At 37.5% G+C, this 12587-nt stretch overlaps 1 protein-coding gene across 1 annotated transcript in view; it reads left to right on the top strand.

Moving 5' to 3' along the window:
- The window catches only part of nxn (nucleoredoxin), a 133016-nt gene that overhangs the window by 101725 nt on the left and 18704 nt on the right, over positions 1-12587 (top strand). The window lies entirely within an intron of this gene.

Raw genomic sequence — 12587 nt, forward strand, 5'->3', positions numbered from 1 at the left:
GGCATTTTTTAGACCCAGATTAAGAAAGTCATAGTTTGAGGATGTATTTTCAATAAGCGATAAGATAACGATAACAATAAGAGAATCGTTAATTTCCTGTGTACCATTTTTTTTTAAGTACTTTAATATGTGTGCGTGATTTTTTTCGGATTTTTCCAGCTTTATGTCAATGGTATCCTTTAAGTGCTTTGCACAGGTGGCTGCGACTGTGACTGGCGAGTTCAACTGATTTTTGTTGTCTAAAATGAGTGTGAGGGCTTCTCCAAATTAAATATTTTTGGTAACCTACTGTCTATTATACATTGTTTTGGTGGGGAGGGCTATTTACAGGCAGCCTGCTAAGCCATGGAGTGCTTTTGCTTTTGCACTGTAGACACCATCTGTAGTTCACCTATTGAATACAATTTCATACTCAGCAACGCAGTATCATGAGCATTTTTTTCCTGTCAAATCCTTTCGTCCTTCCTGTCTAAACTGTCTTTCATGTCTGTTTCATCTTTCCACCTAATTGCTTTTTTCCCAACCTCCTTCATTGTTTCATAATTCTTACTGTGTCATCTCTGTCTTTTATCTGTCACACATTCAGTCTTTGTCACTGACTTAGCATGACCCAAAGCAAATCACACATTAAGGCTCCTGTAATAAACATGTGTTATCAATTGTAGTCTATGTGCCGAATACTTTAGTATAGCGATATATTTGAAGGACCTTCTAAAGTAGGGTTATGGCAGCATGTACAGTATGTACCTGAATATATCATATTTTTTATTTCTCATTTTTCATCTATCCATTTGATAATCAGCTTATCTAACTGAAGGTGTAAGGATGTCAGTTCTTAATCCCTTGACCACTGGGTGCAAGGTGGGAAGCATTCCTGCACTGGATGCCAGTCCATTGTTGGTATACTTGTGCTCGCTCATTGAACTGTTGGTGCAATGACAAAATTAGTAACTGCAGTCGGCAAATCTACCGACTAATGTCGACATTATGTGGCATCAGCTTTACCTGACTGCTGCCACCACATTTGCTTTTCCACTTGTGTTAAATGTGACTATCTCTGATAGAAACACTCCAGTGCAAAATCCAGAGAATAAAAAAGTAACTTCTATAATCCGAAGTTCTGAAAAACATGTCTGAAGTGACTAATTCTGCATTTATTAAATGATTTTTTATTTTTTACATTATGATTTTATGCATACAGTAATATAACAAGTAATTCTTTATCCATGTAAGTAGTGAGCAGCTTTGGTTGCTTTCCAAAATCTTGCAGTGACAAATTCTGACATTTTGGTAATTATTGGTTATTATTTATTATAAAAAAATGGCATCTTGTTTTATTAAGATATTATTATTATTATATGATTAAGAAATTGAGGCACTAGTAAAATAACTTATTTAACAGCTTAATTTTGCATTATACTTAAAAAATACAGGTAGTGCAATAGCACTAGCACCAAATGATTTTGTTAACAAATGCAAGTTCAAAAACAAACACCTTTCTCAAGACCACAGCAAGCATAAAAGAGGTTAAATATCATGGAATCTGTAGGGGGGCCCTCACATAATCTTGTGGTTCTTTGGGGGACCTTTGAGGAATAAAGATTGAGGACCTCTGATTTAGAGATAACATTGGGAAATATATATAAGAATGCTACTGTTGTTTTTACCATTTAGAAAGGGCAATAATGTAAATACAAGTTATATATCTAAGGAGATGCATTGCCCTGATTTCTTCATTATAGGAGCAGTGGAGGAGGAAGGGCCTTTATGGCATCGTCACCATTCCCTGTTCACTGTGATCACCGACTCCCTCTCCTCTCAATCTCATTCCCTTGCTGCTATTTTAGATAGCCAGGTTATTGACAATGGCAGAGGTATCATATACAATGAAAAATTCTCATTGCATCATTAGGTCTATATACAACCCTAGGACATAGAGTATTACTTCATGTTACATTTTTTTTTCTTTTATCAAAGATGTACTGAAATAAAGAGCAAAAATGAAACGGTGCTCGACAAACACAAAATAAAATTTACAGATGAGCCTCTAGAGGACCCAGACGAGCAAAGACCCTAGCAGAGAGGGAAAGAAAGAAAGATAATTACCTAGGCCTGGCCATCCATCCCTCAACTAAACAAACAGCAGCTGTCTGTTCCTCAGTGGTTCCAAGAGAACTAAATTGTAAAAAGATTTACAGTAATTAGGAGAAAGGTTGTTGGGGTTCATCTAGTGCTGGGCGGTATACCGGTTCATACCGAAAACCGTTTATTTTTGTTATGATATGGATTTTTCTTATACCGCAACACCGGTTTAAATTGCCTAAACAACAATCGGAACATGGCACAGCAGGAAACTGTTTAAGGGGGACCTCTTTCACTGCTACACCGCTAAACACATACAACGGAGTACATGCGTTAGTGGAAGTGTTGTGTGGGGGCTCTTTTTCACTGCTGCTGGATAATACTGCAAGCCAAGTTGTACTTGTTTTATTTTTTTCAATACAGTGTAATGTACCTGGGAACTGTGTAATAGTGTGACGACATGTTGACTTTATTCTCAACATTTCTACTTTATTCTCACCATTTATGTCGAGATTAAAGTCAACATGTTGACTTTATTTTCGTAATTTGTCATTAAAGTAGAACATCGTAAACTAAACTTCATCTTAAAATGAATATTTAATTTACTAGATTTTCTCAAACCCCGTCGTAGGTTATGTAGCACATTAATTGCTTTGTGTTAAGTGTTCCCCGAGCCATGTTAATCGCTACGTGCTTCTTAAACTGACTTCCTCTTTGCAATAAGAGGAGGCACAGGCAGCACAGAGAATACATTAATTTCATGATATTCCTGCTCCCTGAACATTTAGAATGCTAAGATAAGTACTTGATATAATTTTCATGATGAAATCTATTAAAGCATGTATTAATCATGTGGGGGCACGGTGGCATGGACGTTGCACTGCTGCCTCGCAGCAAAGGGGTCCCGGCCCCAAAACAGAACTCTGCTGAACTCCCTTAGTAATGACTGTGTTCTCAGATGTAAAGCCCTTTATTTGAACAAATTACTTCCTATCAATGAGGTAGACAGAAAACCACTGGAGGACAAGGCCATAGACTCCAAAACTAGCTAGACGTTTCAAAAGTATCTGATGGGATATGGTGTCAAATGCAGAGCTGAGGTCAAGAAACACAAGAATTGATAAAAGTTCCATGTCAGCTGCCCGGAGAAGATCATTTGTGATTTTGACCAGTGCAGTTTCTGTGCTGTGTTTAGGGCGAAACCGAGATTGAAACAGTTCAAAAAGGTTTTTTTTTTTTTGAAAGGTGGGACTGGAGTTGGGAGGCAACTGTCTTTTTGAGAACTTTAGATATAAATGGAACATTTGAAATAGGCCGATAATTGTTAAGGATATTTGGGTCAAAACCAGGTTTTTTCAGAATTGGAGTAATTGAGGATGTTTTAGCGAGAGGGGGACTGTGCCTGTTGTAAGGGAAGAGTTAACTATAGTAGTTATCATGGGGGAAATATGTGACAGACAAGACTTGAATCTGATTGGCATATGGACGAATTAGATTGTGTTATAAGCTCCAAGATATTATTTTCAGCTGGTAAACTGAAATCTGAGAATAGGGTGGTTGGTAGGGGACTATAGGTGATAGTGGAGAGTATGTCATTTTCTGCAGAAATAGAGGAAGCAAGTTGCTGGTGGATTTTTTCAATTTTTGAGTTGAAGAAATCCAAAAAAGTGCAGCAGTATTTAACAGAGAGGTTATGGTGAGCGACACTTTATGGTGGTGTAATTAGCCTTTTCATTGTAGAAAAAAAGAGCTCTAGTATTTTTCTCTCCTGTATTGATAATGTTAGAATAGTATGCAGTTTTGGCAGCAGAGAGAGCATTTTTGTATTTTAACATGTGCTTTGAGTACATTTCCTTGTGTACAACAAGACCCGTCTTTTTAGCTAGGTGCTCCAACTGTCGTCCTGTGGCTTAGAGCTGACGGAGTTCAGATGTAAACCAGGGAGCAGTGCGAATAAATGAAACAGTCCGTGTTTTTAAGGGAGCTAGTGTATCAAAGGTAGAAGACAGAGCAGCATTGTAATAGTCTGCTAATTGTGATGGTGTGGTAGCAGAAGTAGAAACAGGCTGGGATTGCAATAAATGTATAAGGGTCTCTGGGTTTACATGCTTGACATTACGAAATGAAATTTCATGCTGAACCTTTGATTTACTGAGAGGTAAGCTAACATCAAATGTGGTAATTCTGTGATCTGAGATCGGTAATTCAGCAGGAATAAGATTGTGAGGTGTGATACCAGAGCAGCAAACTAAGTCTAAAATATGACCCTTGTTGTGAGTTGAAAAGTTGACATATTGAATTAAATTAAAACAGTCAAGGATTTCATTAAAATCATTTGTCAGTGCGTCAGTTGGTATGTCAACATGTATGTTAAAATCACCCATGAGGATGACATTAGTAGACATTGCACACAAAGTTGTTAAAACGGTAAAAAGTTCAGTAATAAAAACACTTGATAGTTTAGGAGGTCTCTATAAAACAGCAATTATAATAGGTGAAGGTCCGCAGAGTTTGCCAGCTAACAATTCAAAGGATGGATATGCTGGAAGAGGTATCGGTGATAATTTTAAGTCTTTACGGTATATTATTGCGAGAGCGCCTCCCCTCCCCGAAGAACAGGATTTGGAGATGCAGACAAACTCTGGAGGGAGCGCTTGATTTAGATGGAAATAATCCCCCGGTTGCTGCCAAGTCATCCGTAAGACACAGTCCATCTTAGTGTCTACGATAACATCACCAATCAGCAGAGCTTTGTTAGAGATAAATTGAGTATTAAATAATCCAAACTTTAAAGCATCTATGGACGTATATTCCAGTGATTTTACCAAAGGAATCAACATGTTATGTTTAGCACATCGCTCAAAAGTACGTGGACAAGTGCGTCCTTCAGACAAAAGTGAAGGAATAGACCCACTGCTACTCCTGCTGAGGCAAAACGACGACGAGAGCCCTAGTGAACGTACTTTGGTTTTCGGAGATTAGCAGGCAATTCATAGTTTGTTCGAAGTCAATACAATTCATCTGGTGAATATTTTAGTTTTGAAGATGTGACTGCATTAGATAGCAAAGTAGACATAATAATCCATGACAGCAAATTGAGGTTTATCATAGTAGATTTCCAGAAGTCACCCAAGCAAATTCCAGATTGGAAGCAAAGCAATGTACCCCTTGTGTACCTGCTCAGCCCAATTAAAATAACACGTTAGACAGTAGACCGTCACCACTGGGATATCCACATGTACTCAGCAATTGACAAAAGGCAGTTTCAACCACTTATTCATCAAAGCTAGTTACTTGAGCAGAGATTCAGTGAGAAAGTTTCCACTTACCCACACAGGTTGCAGCCATCAAAGAACAGTTCTATGAGGGCTCGTGTTAAGGCCGAAGGAGGCAAGGGATGCAAATGTGTGTTATCAGTTTTTAATCCAATGCAAAGGTGAAGGAAGATCCGATGCAAAAGGCAAAAAACGAGTAAAAACAACTAGGGAAAAAGTACACAAACAGAGCACCGGCAAGCAGCGGTAGACAGAAACGCCAGCGTTCACTTCCAGTCACTTCCCTCAATGCTACCGCCGAGCTACAGTCATGCACCATTGTTGAGAAGATGTGAGAAAGAAAGGAAAAGAGTGCAGAAAAATATATTAAAGGGGGCTATACTGTACATTTCATATCCTGTCTTACTATTAGATACTGTCAGTTTAATTATACAATAAATGCTTGTAGTAAATAGTGCACACAGACGTACTGTATATGGTTCAAAACCATTCTAATGTGTGTTTTTTTCTTTTAGGATATTCAGAATCTGTTTAGGGTCTTTTTCTTTGACAGTGGAGGTTTTATCTCATACACATTGGCTTCTTTACTGATTTATAAACCTTGTATATCGAGTACTTTGTTTTGTGTCATCCTGTGAATCAGCTTTTCTTCTTTATACTCGTGTCTCACTTTGTTTAAAGAGGATTGTCTTTTTGTCTGTCTTCACACATTTACAGTACATCTGTCATGGCTGTGTGATTTCTCTGTTTCATTTCATCAGTTGTCTCAAATACACTGCTTCGTGGGACTTGCGTCTTATCCAATATCTTGGTTATTTATTACTAGTCTGCATTACTCCCACTTTTTTATTCGTCTAGTCTCATGCATCTCCTTGTCATGTTATTTATCATTTGTGTTTTATCCAACCCACCTCACCTGGATCTTTTGCATCTTATGTTGTCTCATTTCGCTTTGTGTCTCATCTGTTGCATTTTATCATGTACAGTTCATCATTCGCCTTAACATTTTCTTGTTTTCCTTGTCTCGGCTTGTCTCTGTGTTCCGCGCCTCTTTTCTCTTACATCTTGTATGTTGCAAGACTAATCTATTTCATATGTCATGTCTCAGAATATCTTACACACATTGGAAATCAGAGAAAAAGCCATGTTAAGACAGGGCAAGAGCGACCTTCTGTCAGCAGGTCAGTAACCTGTCTGCTTTCAACACATCCTGGGGGCATCTGTGTAATTAATTTTGTAATACCCCTTGTCCTATATTATGCTTGTCACTTTATATCACATCAGTATTTCTCTCCTTGGTCAACTTGCATGGATTATGGGGGTGGGGGTTATTGTCCTCATGATGCCATCAAAACCTTGGCTGCAGGGTTCTGTTATAAATTTCTCTATTGCACTACATGCTGCCTGCTGGGTTGAATATTAAAGCCATAATTACCGCATCAACTAATCCCTCAGAAGAATGCAATTTGTTCTACATTTGGAAGGCCTCTGCACTCACTTGCAGGAGGTATTTGTTTGTGAGTTCATTGCAAATTCAGAGAAGGATTAAGTTTCATTAGTTATGAAGGACATCAAGCACATCTGGATGCAGTCTGTTGTTGGGCAGCAAGGACATTTAACTCTGTTGTAGCAGATTAGCTGGAGGTCAGCTGAATTCCAGTTTCCCCTCAAAAAGTCCTATCCATCAGTGTGAAAATTAGGTAGAGCTAATTGGAATTCTGCTATTTACTTAGGAAAGGATACACACTTTGTATGGAAATGATATAATTGAGTGTGTAATCTTCAGCATGTGAGTATTTACAGGACCATGAAAAACTATTTGACCGCTGTCTGATTTCCCTCCTCCACGGTGACTGCCATTATGTGCACCGAGAACCTAATGTAAGAAAAAAGGAATCCTGAAATCCTACTAAAAAATTGAGAAAGTATGTCCTTTTAAACTTAAGTATAGCCTTTTTAATTCACAGTTCAAAGTTTTGTGAAAAGGAGTTGCTTTGACCCCTCATATCTCAAGGGGTGAACCACTGGGGTCGGTTGATGTGGCATGCACAACTTCAAGTCTTTCTGATCGTTTTTGCTGAATACGCCTATTGGTTTACTCGTTATCATAAAAGCACAGTCTCCTGCACAAAATATGGTTCAAAAATAGCCTAAAATTGAATGAATGTTTTTGAGTCTAGAGGGCCAAAAATAAAAGTTAACCACAAACATCTTGAGGTCTTGCATAATTGGATATCAAAACAAGTCGAAAGGTACATCATATGTTGGAGTTTTCCTGTTCTTTTGAGCCAGGAAGCTCTGGACAAAAAAAAAGCTAACGTGATTTCAGAGTGTTTATAGGTAATTCTCATGAGCACAATAAACGTTTAGGCAGTATGGAAGTGGCTAGCTGTACAATGACATATTAAAGTAGAGAGCAACATGAGTACATCGTGGCAAGCTGCTTAATAATAATTCACTCCATCTTTTTATCTTTGATTTTGCACTGTTTACCATGTGCACTATCCCATTCTGCTTTACTGTGCATATATGATTACAGCATGTCATCAATCTGAAAGAAACAAAATCAGTGGAACAAGTCAAAATAACAATACAGTCATGACTAGGGATGAGTTTAATTAGAAAATAATTTGTTGACATGATGTAAATTGATATACTGAATGTAAGTTCTTCCTGTGAATTTTCTCTGTAGCCATTGTGATGTGGTAGACATCAGGCAGAAAAGCAGCACATTTATGAGGATACAGAGTGAAAGGTGCTATATAACCAAGCACATCTCAAATGGTGTGTTCTTTTCATTTTGTAGCAAAATGGGTATAGTGCGTGGTTAGTGCCATTCAAAATTGTTTTTGATATTGCGTTTTTTTTTTTATTTGTATTTATTATACATCCACTCATATTGTCACCCATGCATCCAGTTCAGGACTAAGTAACAATGAACCGTTGGCAAGGCACAAAACCCCTCATAATGGTCCATTTAAAACTGCCTAACACACACCTGTTAGGGATGCTGGATGTAAGCCAATACAAGCACTGGAAGAAGCCTGCAAAATGCAGCCAAACCAGAACTGCCACCCTGGGATATCAAAGTGTTAAAATCAACAAAAGCAAAGACAACCCAAGGAGAAAGTCTGGGTTTCAGGTGAGGTGTGAAAGTTAACAGTGATTAAGCTAGGGAGACAACCACACAATTAACTGGGCACCGAGTTCTTAAAAAAAAAAAAAAAAAACTTTGCAATTGTGAGAAGGCCAGCATCTGGCACAACGATTAGAGGTAAGCATTTATAATTGGTTAGACAGAGTGGTGAAAGAGACAGCTTTCATTGTTAGTGGGAAAGGTTTGAAGATAATTAGATATTAGTCAAGCTAGTTGAGAGCCAGTACATTTTGGGTCCATGTTAAACCTCAGGCAGTAGCTGGAGAATGTTAATACTTCAGAATAAAAGACAATTGAAACAAGACTAACATTAATCCAACCAACAGGAAATGGAGACAGGACAGATTGTTTCTTTATCAAAGAAGGTTAGGTGGAGTTGGACTGTGGCGGCATTTAATAGGTAATAGAAAGATGTTTTGAAATCGGTCAGAAATTGACCTTAAAAGTTTACAATGCTGGCTAATGGCTCCAAGATGACTGAAGACAACAGGCTATTCATTTAAACAGGTAGAACTCATCTAGAAATAGTCAAGTTTTTTAATTTGAAAAATCAACTCCAAGTAAAGCAATTCAGTTTTGTTAGCGTTCTTCAGGATATCATTGTGGCAGGTAGCAAACCTGTAGTAAGGTGCTGCGGTTAGCTATTGAAATCAATAGTGAGGCATTGTTCTATCCACAAAAGTAATGTGCGTGGCAGCAAAAAGACTTTTTACAAGAACCAAATGTAGTTTAAACAATGGCTGGCCTAAAGTGCCCTCTGGAATGAAGAGCACAGTAAAATCTCATGGATAGTACACCATCTGGTGGGCAGATGTGAAAATCTGACTTTCTGGGGGTCCTTGAGACCTGAATGCAGCACAATTAAGACAGATTTTATTTTCATGCTGTAATCCTTGAATAACTTGTACATAAAGTGTTTTGAATATCAATTAATCATTGCCACACTAATCACGCACAGCATTAAATTTGGCACTGTGTCATATGTGGATTGAAATAAAAAGATTGTCATCATTTGCTAAATAGTAATAAATAATGATAAATGTAGCATTGCCCAGAGATTTGGGACATAAACATCATTCTATTTTAGAACTCTTTTTCCCCTCATGCCTATAAAATTTCATGATATTTAATTAACATTGAGCTTTTAGTAAATTGCATTTAAAAAGAGTGATGTGTGAAAAATAAGGGAGACCTAATCACTACCATTTAAATACTGATCTTAAGATTCTACGTCCCACCTTAGATTTGTGTTGGTAGCTGCTGTGTTACCGTAAATTGATCATTTTAACAAATTGTGCATGTTTAAAATATTTTTACCTTTTAGTCATTTACTTTTTAATTCAGTTCAACATCTTCTATGTTCTTATAGCCAGCAGCCATACCACATGGCAGTCAGAGACGGTCATCCTCCTGAAGCTAAGCATGTTCTGGCCCAGAGAGAATGTGGATGGGAGACCAACCAGGAAAAGCTACTGAATGAGATGTTGGTTAGCCCAGCAGGGGGAACTCACCCTGAGGTCTGAATGTGGCTCTCAATGCCCCAGTGTAGTGACAGGGACACTGTGCTGTCCTTCATATGAGATGTAAAACTGAGATCCTGACTCTCTGTGGTCATAAAAGATCCATGGGCATCCTTTATAAAGAACAGAGTGTATCCCAATGTATTGGCTAAATTTGCCACCACAGTATAGTCATTCTTGCCCTCTAATCTTCCCATCCCTAATTCTCTCTCTCACCCCTTCACCACCCTAACGGCTAATATGTGGTGAGCGTACTAAAATGAAAATGGCTGCCATCACATCATCCAGGTGGATGCTACACATTAGTGGTGGTTGAAATGGCTCCTCACTAACTATGTAAACTGCTTCGAGTAGTTAGAAAAGTGCAATATAAATGGAAAGAATTTATTATTATTATTTTAGTATACATTTCCACCTTTTAGCACAGTGCACAAAACAAATGAAACAAGTTAAAATGAAATACATAATAAAATTCAACTAATACTCATATATAATCTGAACATAAACATAAAATATGTAAAAATAAAATACACATTTTGTGTTATTCAAATACTAATAATAATCTAATTAGATTCCTATCGGATGAAAAAGAACTTTAGTCTCAGATAGTAACTGAGAGAGTCAGCCAACTTCCAAACTCATTATGCAGTTTCTTCTCTGCAGTTCATTACATTTTAGGTAATTTCTAAAAATTCCAGCAGGACCCCATAAGGTTCCATCAGTTTTATCGTTGAGAATGAAGTATACACTGCAAGATACACAACCAATCAGGAATCACACTAAGAACGATTTTGTTTTGTTTTTTCCTTGCAGTGTTCCTGGAAGTAACTGTGAAATTTATTTGTTCATTTGACTTCTTTTGTCTATAAAAACCTTACATCACAGGCGGCTAATGATTGGTCACAGTTTGCATTGTCATGCCTGTACTAAAGCATTATTTCTGTGTGCTTGTGACACTCACTTTAATGGTTTGGATGTGTTTTGTTGTGTGCAACACTCATTTTTTGCAAAAACTGGAATAGAAAGTTCATTTGACCAAAGGCAAAGTTCAGATACTTACAGGCAGTGCTCTGTGTGATACCGAACAAAGTACTGCTCACTGGTAAGCATCAAAGAAGATGTGAAAGAGGAATTCTGCATAGTTGAAGGCAGAAACAAGAAAAAAAAATAATAACTCAAGCAAGAGTATTAAAAAGCAGCAAAAAAGAAAAATTAGAACCACAGTGATTTACTTCATACCTAGACTGTAAGTAAGAGACACAAACATTATGTTCAATGTACAAGCACCATCTCCTTTAGGGTTTTTATTTGTATTTGAAAAACGTCAGGAATCAGTTTGTTGTCTTCATCATAAAGGCTTACTAATAGCCAATCAAAAAAACTATTGCCAATGTGAACAGCAGCACCACTAACAAGAGTACACTCTACTAAAATCATGGGTCTTTAGGCTTGATTCAAATGCTAAAATTGATTTAGCCAGTCTAATGTTGGTCAGAAGGTTATTTGAGTTTGGATGTCCAGTCTCAGCAATTATAGTCATCCTTTGAACTTTAAGAAGACCTGCATTTTTCAGGTTGTACTCTGGAGTATATTTATTAATATGCTGTGTAATGTAAGGGAGAACTAGGACATTTAAGACTTTTGTATGTCAAATGGAGGACACTGACATGGGTTCTGAACACAATTGAAAGCCAATGTAGAGATGTAAGAGCTGGAGTTTGGTGGATTCCTCAAAAGACGTTACTTTTACTGTCACTTGAAGAAGGTTCAGTGTTGGTTGTGGGGTTCAAAAATAATGAGAGATATCAAACGCTAGGTGCGACTTCTCATATAAATACGCATGATCTATTATTTTATTGTACAATTTATCAACTTTAACCTATTGTGCACCTTTGCAGCCCAGTGATGGACTGGCACCTGTCCAGAGCTGTTTTTTGCCTTATCCATAGTATTTAGAATTAGATTAAGTGAGTTTAATTGATCTAGAGTGGATAATCATGAAATACTTTAGAACACACACACACACAAATAAATACAGTATGGTAATTTGTGATATAAAACTTTTAAAACTTGGGGAGCTACATCAAGTTCAGATTCAGTTTATTCAGAACACTAGGAGCAACATTGTGAGCAGGATGGTAAAATATGTTCTGGGAATGCAAGACAGAGAGAGGTGGGTTTTCTGTCATGAGCACATGAGCTTCTGCGTGAGGGGCATTCAAACACCTACAAACAAGGCTTCAGAATTGACAGATCCTGTTTTAGAAGGTATCTAGTAGGCTGATAAATGATGCATAGTCTGGACTGGCAACTGACAGCTTTGAAAATCAGTAACAGAAGTGTGGAAATAATTTGATATCAGACTGGGAGCCCATTTCATCGAGTCAGTTCAGGCAGCCACTTATTTAACAAACTGTTGAAATATGTTAGTGGTTCAAATAGTAAAACTATTAGAGAATTACAGTAGTCTGTTTAAGAGTTCATGAAACCATGGCAATTAGGGCTAATGTGCCAATATTTAACTGTTAAAAAAATGACATGTGTGGCAGGTAA

The sequence above is a fragment of the Polypterus senegalus genome, chromosome 6, assembly GCF_016835505.1.
Source record: "Polypterus senegalus isolate Bchr_013 chromosome 6, ASM1683550v1, whole genome shotgun sequence".
Classification (NCBI taxonomy): domain Eukaryota; kingdom Metazoa; phylum Chordata; class Cladistia; order Polypteriformes; family Polypteridae; genus Polypterus; species Polypterus senegalus.